Source organism: Bos indicus x Bos taurus, chromosome 18, assembly GCF_003369695.1.
Source record: "Bos indicus x Bos taurus breed Angus x Brahman F1 hybrid chromosome 18, Bos_hybrid_MaternalHap_v2.0, whole genome shotgun sequence".
Lineage (NCBI taxonomy): Eukaryota > Metazoa > Chordata > Mammalia > Artiodactyla > Bovidae > Bos > Bos indicus x Bos taurus.
The window spans coordinates 16,405,394-16,416,442 of record NC_040093.1 but is presented as its reverse complement, the minus strand read 5'-3'; the positions used below and the strand labels follow the sequence as shown (position 1 = coordinate 16,416,442).

Here is an 11,049-nt window from a genome sequence, read left to right as displayed (position 1 = left end):
TCTCCAGGCCAGAATATTGGAGTGGGTAGCCTTTCCCTTCTACAGCAGAGCTTCCCAACCCAGGGATTGAACCCAGGTCTCCTGCATTGCAGGCGGATTCTTTACCAGCTGAGCCACCAAAAGCTTCTCAATGTCCTCTTGGGGACATTATCTACCAGTTCCCAAACAGATCTCTAGATGATTATTTTTGGACTGAAATATTTCCTAGGAATGTTTTCGTCATCACTTTCCTTTCTTTTTTATAACTATTGTTAATATAGCTTTATTTTAAATTTTAAAAACTTACCACAAGGAGATATTTTGACAAAAACAGAAAAACATTTTGAAACATTAAAGGACACCTCCCTTCTTTTGCCCATTTGATATCAAGACGGATTAACTAATCAATGGAAATCTAAGAAACTAATCTTACAGGGAAAGGGATATGCTTCTATTTCTCCAGATGGATCCAATGAACTCACAAGGCTTCCTCTTCAGAAGATTCAACCTAAGGGGGCTCCCAGCATTCAAACTAGAGATGAAACAACAAAAACCCCAGAAGGAAGAAATTCCAATACAAGCCATGGTGGTTTTAAAAAATTTCCAAAAAACGCCACACTCAACGTCACCGACCTTACTTGGGGACAGATAAAAACCCTTACTAATCAAGCTGAAAATCTGATCAACAGGGAATGCCTTAGAATCCTGAAAATATTTTTCTTCGCTACTCTTGCTTTGGGTGTTAGTTCTAAAAGGTCTTGTAGGGCTTCATAGAACCATTCAACTTCAGCTTCTTCAGTGCTACTGGTTGGGGCATAGGCCTGGATTACCATGATACTGAATGGTTTGCCTTGGAAACGAACAGAGATCATTCTGTTGTTTTTGAGATTGCATCCAAGTACTGCATTTCAGACTCTTTTGTTGACCATGATGGCTACTCCATTTCTTCTGAGGGATTCCTGCCCACAGTAGTAGATATAATGGTCATCTGAGTTAAATTCACCCATTCCAGTCCATTTTAGTTTGCTGATTCCTAGAATGTCGACGTTCACTCTTGCCATCTCCTGTTTGACCACTTCCAATTTGCCTTGATTCATGGACCTAACATTCCAGGTTCCTATGCAATATTGCTCTTTACAGCATCGGACCTTGCTTCTATCACCAGTCACAGCCACAACTGGGTATTGCGTTTGCTTTGGCTCTATCCCTTCATTCTTTCTGGAGTTATTTCTCCACTGATCTCCAGTAGCATATTGGGCACCTACTGACCTGGGGAGTTCCTCTTTCAGTGTCCTACCTTTTTGCCTTTTCATACTGTTCATGAGGTTCTCAAGGCAAGAATACTGAAGTGGTTTGCCATTCCCTTCTCCAGTGGACCACATTCTGTCAGACCTCTCCACCATGACCCTCCCGTCTTGGGTGGCCCCACACGGCATGGTTTAGTTTCATTGAGTTAGACAAGGGGTGGTCCGTGTGATCAGACTGGCTAGTTTTCTGTGATTATGGTTTCAGTGTGTCTGCCCTCTGATGCCCTCTCGCAACACCTATCATCTTACTTGGGTTTATCTTACCTTGGACGTGGGGTATCTCTTCACGGCTACTCCAGCAAAGCACAGCCGCTGCTCCTTACCTTGGACGAGGGCTATCTCCTCACGGCCACCCCTCCTGACCTTGAATGTGGAGTAGCTCCTCTCGGCCCTCCCGCGCAGCTGCCACTCCTTGGACGTGGGGTTGCTCCTCTAGGCCACCACCCCTGACCTCAGACGTGGGGTAGCTCCTCTCAGCTGCTCCTCTGCCAAAGCAGCCTGGCACTCTCGGTCCATTATAGGGGACTGGAATGCAAAAGTAGGAAGTCAAGAAACACCTGGAGTAACAGGCAAGTTTGGCCTTGGAGTACAGAATGGAGCAGGGCAAAGGCTAATAGAGTTTTTCCAAGAGAACGCACTGGTCATAGCAAACACCCTCTTCCAACAACACAAGAGAAGACTCTACACATGGACATCACCACATGGTCAACACCGAAATCAGACTGATTATATTCTTTGCAGCCAAAGATGGAGAAGCTCTATACAGTCAACAAAAACAAGACCAGGAGCTGATTGTGGTTCAGATCATGAACTCCTTATTGCCAAATTCAGACTTAAATTGAAGAAAGTGGGGAAAACCACTAGACCATTCAGGTATGACCTAAATCAAATCCCTTATGATTATACAGTGGAAGTAAGAAATAGATTTAAGGGCCTAGATCTGATAGACAGAGTGCCTGATGAACTATAGAATGAGGTTCGTGACATTGTACAGGAGACAGGGATCAAGAACATCTCCATGGAAAAGAAATGCAAAAAAGCAAAATGGCTGTCTGGGGAGTCCTTACAAATAGCTGTGAAAAGAAGAGAAGCAAAAAGCAAAGGAGAAAAGGAAAGATATAAGCATCTGAATGCAGAGTTCCAAAGAATAGCAAGGAGAGATAAGAAAGCCTTTCTCAGCGATCAATGCAAAGAAATAGAGGAAAACAGAATGGAAAAGACTAGAGATCTCTTCAAGAAAATTAGAGATTCCAAGGGAAAGTTTCATGCAAAGATGGGCTTGATAAAGGACAGAAATGATATGGACCTAACAGAAGCAGAAGATATTAAGAAAAGGTGGCAAGAATACACAAAAGAACTGTACAAAAAAGATCTTCACGATCCAGATAATCACGATGGTGTGATCACTCACCTAGAGCCAGACATCCTGGAATGTGAAGTCAAGTGGGCCTTAGAAAGCATCACTATGAACAAAGCTAGTGGAGGTGATGGAATTCCAGTTGAGCTACTTCAAATCCTGAAAGATGATGCTGTGAAAGTGCTGCACTCAATATGCCAGCAAATTTGGAAAACTCAGCAGTGGCCACAGGACTGGAAAAGGTCAGTTTTCATCCCAATCCCAAAGAAAGGCAATGCCAAACAATGCTCAAACTACCTCACAATTGCACTCATCTTACACGCTAGTAAAGTAATGCTCAAAATTCTCCAAGCCAGGCTTCAGCAATACGTGAACCATGAACTTCCAGATGTTCAAGCTGGTTTTAGAAAAGGCAGAGGAAGCAAAGATCAAATTGCCAACATCCGCTGGATCATCGAAAAAGCAAGAGAGTTCCAAAAAAACACATCTATTTCTGCTTTATTGACTATGCCAAAGCCTTTGACTGTGTGGATCACAATAAACTGTGGAAAATTCTTCAAGAGATGGGAATACCAGACCACCTGACCTGCCTCTTGAGAAACCTGTATGCAGGTCAGGAAGCAACAGTTAGAACTGGACATGGAACAACAGACTGGTTCCAAATAGGAAAAGGAGTACGTCGAGGCTGTATATTGTTACCCCGTTTATTTAACTTCTATGCAGAGTACATCATGAGAAACGCTGGGCTGGAAGAAGCACAGCTAGAATCAAGATTGCTGGGAAAATATCAATAACCTCAGATATGCAGATGACACCACCCTTATGGCAGAAAGTGAAGAGGAACTAAAAAGCCTTTTGATGAAAGTGAAAGAGGAGAGTGAAAAAGTTGGCTTAAAGCTCAACATTCAGAAAACGAAGATCATGGCATCTGGTCCCATCACTTCATGGGAAATAGATGGGGAAACAGTGGAAACAGTGTCAGACTTTATTTTCCTGGGCTCCAAAATCACTGCAGATGGTGACTGCAGCCATGAAATTAAAAGATGCTTACTCCTTGGAAGGAAAGTTATGACCAACCTAGATAGCATATTGAAAAGCAGAGATATTACTTTGCCAACAAAGGTCCGTCTAGTCAAGGCTATGGTTTTTCCAGTAGTCATGTATGGATGTGAGAGTTGGACTGTGAAGAAAGCTGAGCGCCAAAGAATTGATGCTTTTGAACTGTGGTGTTGGAGAAGGCTCTTGAGAGTCCCTTGGACTGCAAGGAGATCCAACCAGTCCATCCTAAAGGAGATCAGTCCTGGGTGTTCATTGGAAGGACTGATGCTGAAGTCAAAACTCCAATACTTTGGCCACCTCATGCAAAGAGTTAACTCATTGGAAAAGACCCTGATGCTGGGAGGGATTGGGGGCAGGAGTAGAAGGGGACAACAGAGGATGAGATGGCTGGATGGCATCACCGACTCAATGGACATAAGTCTGAGTGAACTCTGGGAGTCGGTGATGGACAGGGAGGCTTGGCGTGCTGTGATTCATGGGTCGCAAAGAGTCGGACACGACTGAGCGACTGAACTGAACTGAACTGAACTGATGCTTGCTTTGCTTGCTTTGCTTGCTTTTGCTTCCCCCGTTCAGGCTGACTTGATTGGTCACACTTACTGGGCTTATATACCTAACCCCCCTTTTTTATTGTAGGTTATAGAATGGACAGATATAGGACCAATCGTATCCACTAATGGCTCAACACATATGCCCCCTCCTTGGAGCTTGGAAGGGCCCTCTCATTCTGAGAAAGAAGGAAGACTAATTAACATTTCTCTAGGCTATGAAATCCTTCCCTTATGCATGGGCCCAACAAAATTATTTATTAATGTTAATCAACAAAAATGGGCTTTTGTCCTGCCTCCAAAAAGGAACTTCCACATGCTGCTTGGATTAATTACTGCCCTTTCTTTGTCCATGAACCATGTTTATACTACTGAAACTTTAGGGGAAGAATTAAAGAAAGAACAAAGAATGTTCTTTACAAAGCGTTTACTAATATGCAAAGGGTTTACTAATAAGAAGCTTAAATATATTCCTGTTCATTGGGACAAATGTCAGACCAAATCAGGAAAATTAATGTTTGTGGCTAATCATACAATTGTTGATTGGAGACCCCATGGTATATGGTTATCTAACTGCTCAGATGATATTAACAGCACTATAATACTTGAGTGATTATATTACTGAATATATAGTATATTGTGATTATTGAGTATAATACTATAATACTTGAGTGATTGTATTACTCAAGTAGCATAGAAGGTTACTAATACTACAATGGAACATTACCATGACAAAGGACATCTTGGGTGACTTGATGGTAGAATGGCGCTCTCCCCGCCCCGCTGCCTGTGCGCGCCCCACCCCCCCCACCCTCCCCACCCACCCACCCCGTCCTAGAATCGTCCTTGATAAACAGATTGGGCCTAAACAATGAGACATTTGGAAACCGCTGCAAACACCGAGGAACTTGGGACTTGAACTGGACATTTCACAGGGACCAATCACAGGGACCAATTGTAGTCATAGAAACTATTTCTTTCGTTATAATCAATCATATTTTATATAAGCCTATGCTCCACTTCCTTTTGTTGTAGCTATAGGAAATTTACAATTCAATAAGACTTTACATTCTGTAACTTGCATAAATTATAAATTATATACTTGTCTTAACTTTTCTATTTCCTTGAGAAATGACTCCCTTTTGATTCTTTGATCTCGACATAATCTGTGGTTACCAATAAATCTCCAGCAGCCCTGGGAAGAAGGTCCCATGGCTGGACTTGCTTCCTGGTTACTTACTAAATTGCTCCCATGATCTAAACGATTCATTGGATGGCTGATTTTTGGCATTTTGAGATTAATAGCTATTTGTACCAATGCTGCTGTCACTGGTATTGCTTTACAAACCTCAATTCAAATACATAATTTTATTCAAAATTGGACTAAAGATGCCCATGCTATATGGGCCACTCAGGCTTAGAAAGATGAGGATATTCAAGAGAAAATACAAGAACTAAAACATCATCAAATGGGTTGGAGATCAATTAACAGATGTACAAAAACAGGTGATACTAAAATGAGATTGGAATTCTACTCAGTTTTGTGTTACTCCTGTTCATTTCAATAATAATGCCTACAACTGGGAACAAATCAAATTTCATTTGCAAAATATACATGATAATGCCTCTCTGAATGTACAATTATTACAAAAAGAAATTTGAAACCTTTTCTAAAAGTCTGTTCTCTTCCACTAATTTGAAAACTTTAGTTAAACAACTAGCTGATCATTTATCTGGGCTAGACCCACGCGGACGGTTTCAGAGTGGGTATACTCTGATACTCACAGTATATTCAGTATACTCAGTATATTCAGTATATACACAGTATATATATACACAGTATATTCAGATACTCACAGAATCGGGTCTGGAACTGTAATTTTAGTGATTGTCTTGACAATTATATTTGTCATCTACCGTTGCCTTCATGCAAAGATTATTAAAATGAAACAAACTCTAATGGTCAGAACTCTTTTTACAAATATTATAAATAAATAAGGGGGAATTGTCAGGGAGTGTTTAATGGGAGGATTCCTATTGCTGTTTCTCACAAGTCCTTTGTTTCTTTTTAAGCGGAACAGCAGGCTCCTCCCAGGAACTGAGGTTATTGTGTGAGACTTGGGTCTCCTTTAGTAAACATTCTCTTTAAGACAAAACTGCTTAGTCTCGCCCCCCTTTTTGAGATATGGATTGTCTCCTGATCTTGTGACCATTACTGTCCCTTGTTCCCGTGGTAACGGTTACTGTACATTTGGTTTTGTGATTTTTATCACTGTCGAAAGAAATTTCTTGTTCTACAGCCTATATATATTCACAGAAAAATCATTAAAGCATCTTTGCTCCATCAGAGCTTGGGTCCCCATGTCTTTCTTTCTTTCTCTCTCTCTCTCTCCCCCTCGGGCTCTCTCTATCACTTTCTGATCGTCAACTCCAGACCGCCAGGTCCTGGTCCCTTAAAGGACCCCAACATTGAGGGAGAAGAGATTTCTGCTTTACCCTCTACTAAAAACTAAAATTAACGGGACCCTATAAACAAGTCAGGCAGCCAACATGATGCTGGTAAGTTCGGCAAAAGATGACTGGGTTGAGGAGAGAAGAATCTCAGGGAGAGAGTGCTCGGGTCTTAGTTAGGCAAGCCCAAGCATGAATAGTTTAGTGCTCTTCCTCAGATGAAATGCCTTCAATTTCATCTCTGTCTCCCCCAGTTGCCATCCAGAAGGCTTTGGCCACCTTTTCTGCATGCATCTTTCTTTGCTCATGAGGAAGCATCGCAGCCTTGTCTTTCATTTCTTTTAACTTTGAAAACAGTCTTTCAAAATTCTCCAAATCTCCACCACCTGTAGTAAAACTGGCAAGTTCTCGAATATCCAGGTCTAACATGGGATCCACAGTGCTATCGACCTGCCTGTCTACTGTGTTAGAGGCAGCCCCTCCATGATCCAAGAGGGATTTGGTCCTCTCTGCTGCTGGAACACAGGGCTGCTTTGAGTGGCAGGTCTCTGTTGATCCAATGCTATGGTTTGCGCCAGTCAATGAGGTGAGACAGTTAAGGCCTTGGTTCCTCTCATTCTTCATCACTACATTGGACCAGACATTGGCATTCAAGGCTTGAACAATTTGATTTACTCCTGTAGATTCTGGGAGGTCATCATCTTCCTCAGGCAACTCTTCTGGACTAAGTTCTACCAATTCAAAGCCATGTTTGATACACCACTCAAGCTTTCTGTCAGTTTACACCGTTTTCAGACACTCTATCACAAACCAAGATCATCACCTCAGGTAACCGTGACTCTGCCAGAGGAAGCCAGGATGAAACACTATCAAGACCAGATTTTTGTGTGCTGTCAAAGTAAACCACAAATGCTTGGACAGACTCTGCAATCTCTGCGGTGATGAGAAATTTGTTTGGCACCACACACAGATTGATATCTGCTGAGTAGTATTTATTATCGATGGTCTAGGGATAAAACCTCACAGCATCGTTGGCAGTCACTTCCACAACAGCATCTTCTGTTCCAAGAATATGTTGCACCAGCCGGTCTGAGGAGAAGGTGGAGGAGCAGCTAGTAACGAGCACGCAGGGGATGCCCGCAGCCATCACTGTGCTGAACCGGTTCCTTCCCAGAGCCACTCTGATTTTTTTTTTTTTTTTTTTTTGATTGGGCAATTTCTGTTGTTTTATCTTCAGAGTCATTTATGTTTTCCTCTGTCATATTCATCCTCCTCTTGAGTCTTTCCAGTGAGTCTTTAAATATCAGTTATTATCATTCTCAGTTTTATCATTTCCATTGTTTTATATTTTCTATATCTTTGGTGAAATTTTCTATTTTTTCATTAGTCTCAAGAGTATTTGTAATTGCTTGATGAAGCATTTTTATGATGGCTACTTAACATCTTCATCAGATAATTCCAACATCTAATTCAACTCAGTGTGGGCATCTGTTGATTGTCTTCTCATTCAAGGTGTGACCTTCCTGGTTTTTGTTATGATGTGTGATTATTTTACTATATCCTGAACATTTTGGATATTATGATAAAAAAAACCAACAACTCTGGATCTTATTTAACTCTTCCATTTTATTAGGCAGTTGCCATATCTAGGTTTAGCATGCAGGTCCTGGCCTAGTTTTGTGTGCTGTGGTTCCAGGGACAATTTAATTTTCAGAAGACTTGTAGTGTTATTCTGGTCTTTTTACTTTCCCTAGTTATGGTTGCACTTGCATCCAATTTGTTTTGGTACCACTGGTAGAAATTGAAAGAATTTCCTAGTGTCTGCATGATGCTGCTAGATTATGGGTAGGAGACACTGGCATGAAGGGGTGGAGAGCACTTTCTTCCTGGACTGCCCAGTGCCAGCAGGGCTCCTGCTCGATCACTGCTGATAACTAGCCCATGGGAGAGAAAAGCACCTACTTGAGTGCCTTCTGATGCTGGATGAAGGCTAGAGAGCCAGTGGGTGTGGGCCACCTCCTGTCATTGGGTCAGTTGAGAAATGCTGGTTCACTGTGTTATTCCTCAAGTCCTAAGGTCCCAAGTCACTTAGGCTTCTACTTTATACCTTTCACAGACTTCTTACAAATATCTGTTGTATTATTTCTAGAGTTTTTTTGGCCATATCAGAGAGAGGTAGGGAGAAATGAACGTCTGCCAACTTGTCTGGAACCAGAAGTCACCATTTATTATTCTAATAATTTACTGGTAGGGTTTTAAAAAATTTCTTATGTACCCAATCCTATTGCTTATGAATGTGCTCAGTTGCCTCAGTCATTTCTGACTCTACAACCCTATGGACTGTAGGCTCCTCTGTCCATGGGATTCTCCAGGCAACAATACTGGAGTGGGTTGCCATGCCCTCCTCCAGGGGATCTCCCTGACCCGGGGATCATCTCCTACATCTCCTGCATTGCAGGCAAATTCTTTACACACTGAGCCAAGTGGGCTTATGAATAATGAGTTTAATTAGTCTCTTTATCATCTTTATATCTTTTCTTTAGCCTATCTAATACATACTAGAATAAAAGGCATGATGAGGGTATTCTAGTCTTGCTCCTGATCAGAAAGCAAAAGCTTTCAACATTTTGCTACTAAATATAAAGCTTGCATAGTATTTCTGTGAGTACACATTATTCTATTAAACAATTTCCTTCTATTTTTTAGTTTTTTTACACATAAATGAATGTTTAATTTTATTAAATGATACTTCTGCATCTGTTTCAGTTATGTTAACATCCAATGTTGATCATTATCTAGATCTAGGGCTGCCAGGTAAAATACAGGACATTCAGTTAAACTTGAACTTCAGATAAACAAAATTAATTTTCAGGATAAATATGTTCAATATAGGGCTTCCGTGGTGGCAGGAGACCCAGGTTCGATCCCTGGGATGGGAAGATCCCTCCGAGAAGAGAATGGCTACCCTCTCCAGTATTCTTGCCTGGAAAAATCCATAGACAGAGGAGCCTGGAGGGCTAGAGTCCATGGGATCAAAAAGAGTTGGACATGACTGAGCAGCTAACACACATACATGTTCAATATAACTCTACTATAATTTTATAAGTAGTTCCCATGAAATTTATATGCTGAATCTGGCAACCTTCCTAGATTTATTATTTCATTAGGGACTTTGCAAAATGGGGATTGCTAATTTATCATTCTTTCTTCATTTACTAGCTACTGTATACAGAAACATCTGTATACTAATATATACATACACTACTATACAGAGAAACATCCCTCATTAATTCCTTGGTTGCCCTGAGTTGCAGGTAATACAGAAAAAACAACTCAAATGCTTCAGTTTTCAGACTTAGCTCTTTCTGAAGGCAAACATTGGGTGTGTGTGTCTGTGACAGGTTTTAAACATATTTGCTCTTTAAATTTCCACCTTTGACTAGTAGGAGCCTCCTTGATTTATAGCCTCCTGGACAAGATGTTCCAGGCTCATCACTGTACACTTCCTCACCAAACCCAGAAATCAGTCATTTCTCAAAAAGCTTTGATTCCTACTAGTTTACCGAATTATATTTGGAGACCATAATCTGGGCACTAGACACAGAATTATCTTTTTGTTTAAATTTTTTTTAAATTTCGGAGTTTCGTTCGTGGCAGAGCAGCTCCCTCGCTGCGACCTACCGAAAGTCAGCCCTCCCCACAAGGGTTTGTAGCCGCACTAGCGGCGGCGGGACCCTGGAGCCTGTTTCTACCTCTCCCGACTGGCGCCCCGCTATCCCTACCCAGCGGCGTCCTCGGCCCACCCTCGGTGGCTGCCTTGGTCCGCGCGACAGGACCGAGGCAGGGCTCGCGCGCAGGTCCCCGGACTCGCCCGCGCCCGTGAGTCTAGGGAGGCGTCCGTCTAGCCTAAGCCGGGGCCTCGGGTCCAGCGGCACCACCACACCGGAGGCAGGGCGAGGGGGAGGGGGCGGCCCTCGCGGGACCTCTGGGCCTCAGCGCCTCGCCCCCTCCCCTCCCGGCCGGGGGCCACGCCCAGGCGCTGGGACGCAGAAAGGGGAGAAGCTAGAGCCAGAGCGGAGGGGCGACGAAACGTGAGGCTATAAGGATCCGCGCCGCGGGTCCTCTGCCACCCCTGGCGCGGGGGCACAGGGGGCGGTCGCGGCCCTTTGATCTCGTTGGAAAAAAGAAGAGAGAGAGAAAAGTGTATAAAACATTTGCACGATTCCAAAGCCCAGGTTTTATGATGAGGTATATTTCCAGAGGTCTAACTGCAGTCTCTGTGCCCTCTATCACATTTCTTCTTCTCCCGGCTTCCCGGATGGTCAAGAATCCGCCTGTCAATGCAGGA

General features: G+C 42.7%; 1 pseudogene; it reads right to left on the bottom strand.

Annotated features, from left to right (window-relative positions):
• Window positions 1-6,692: 6,692 nt before the first annotated feature.
• Window positions 6,693-7,848, bottom strand: LOC113876510 (annotated as a pseudogene).
• Between the last annotated feature and the right edge of the window lie 3,201 nt (window positions 7,849-11,049).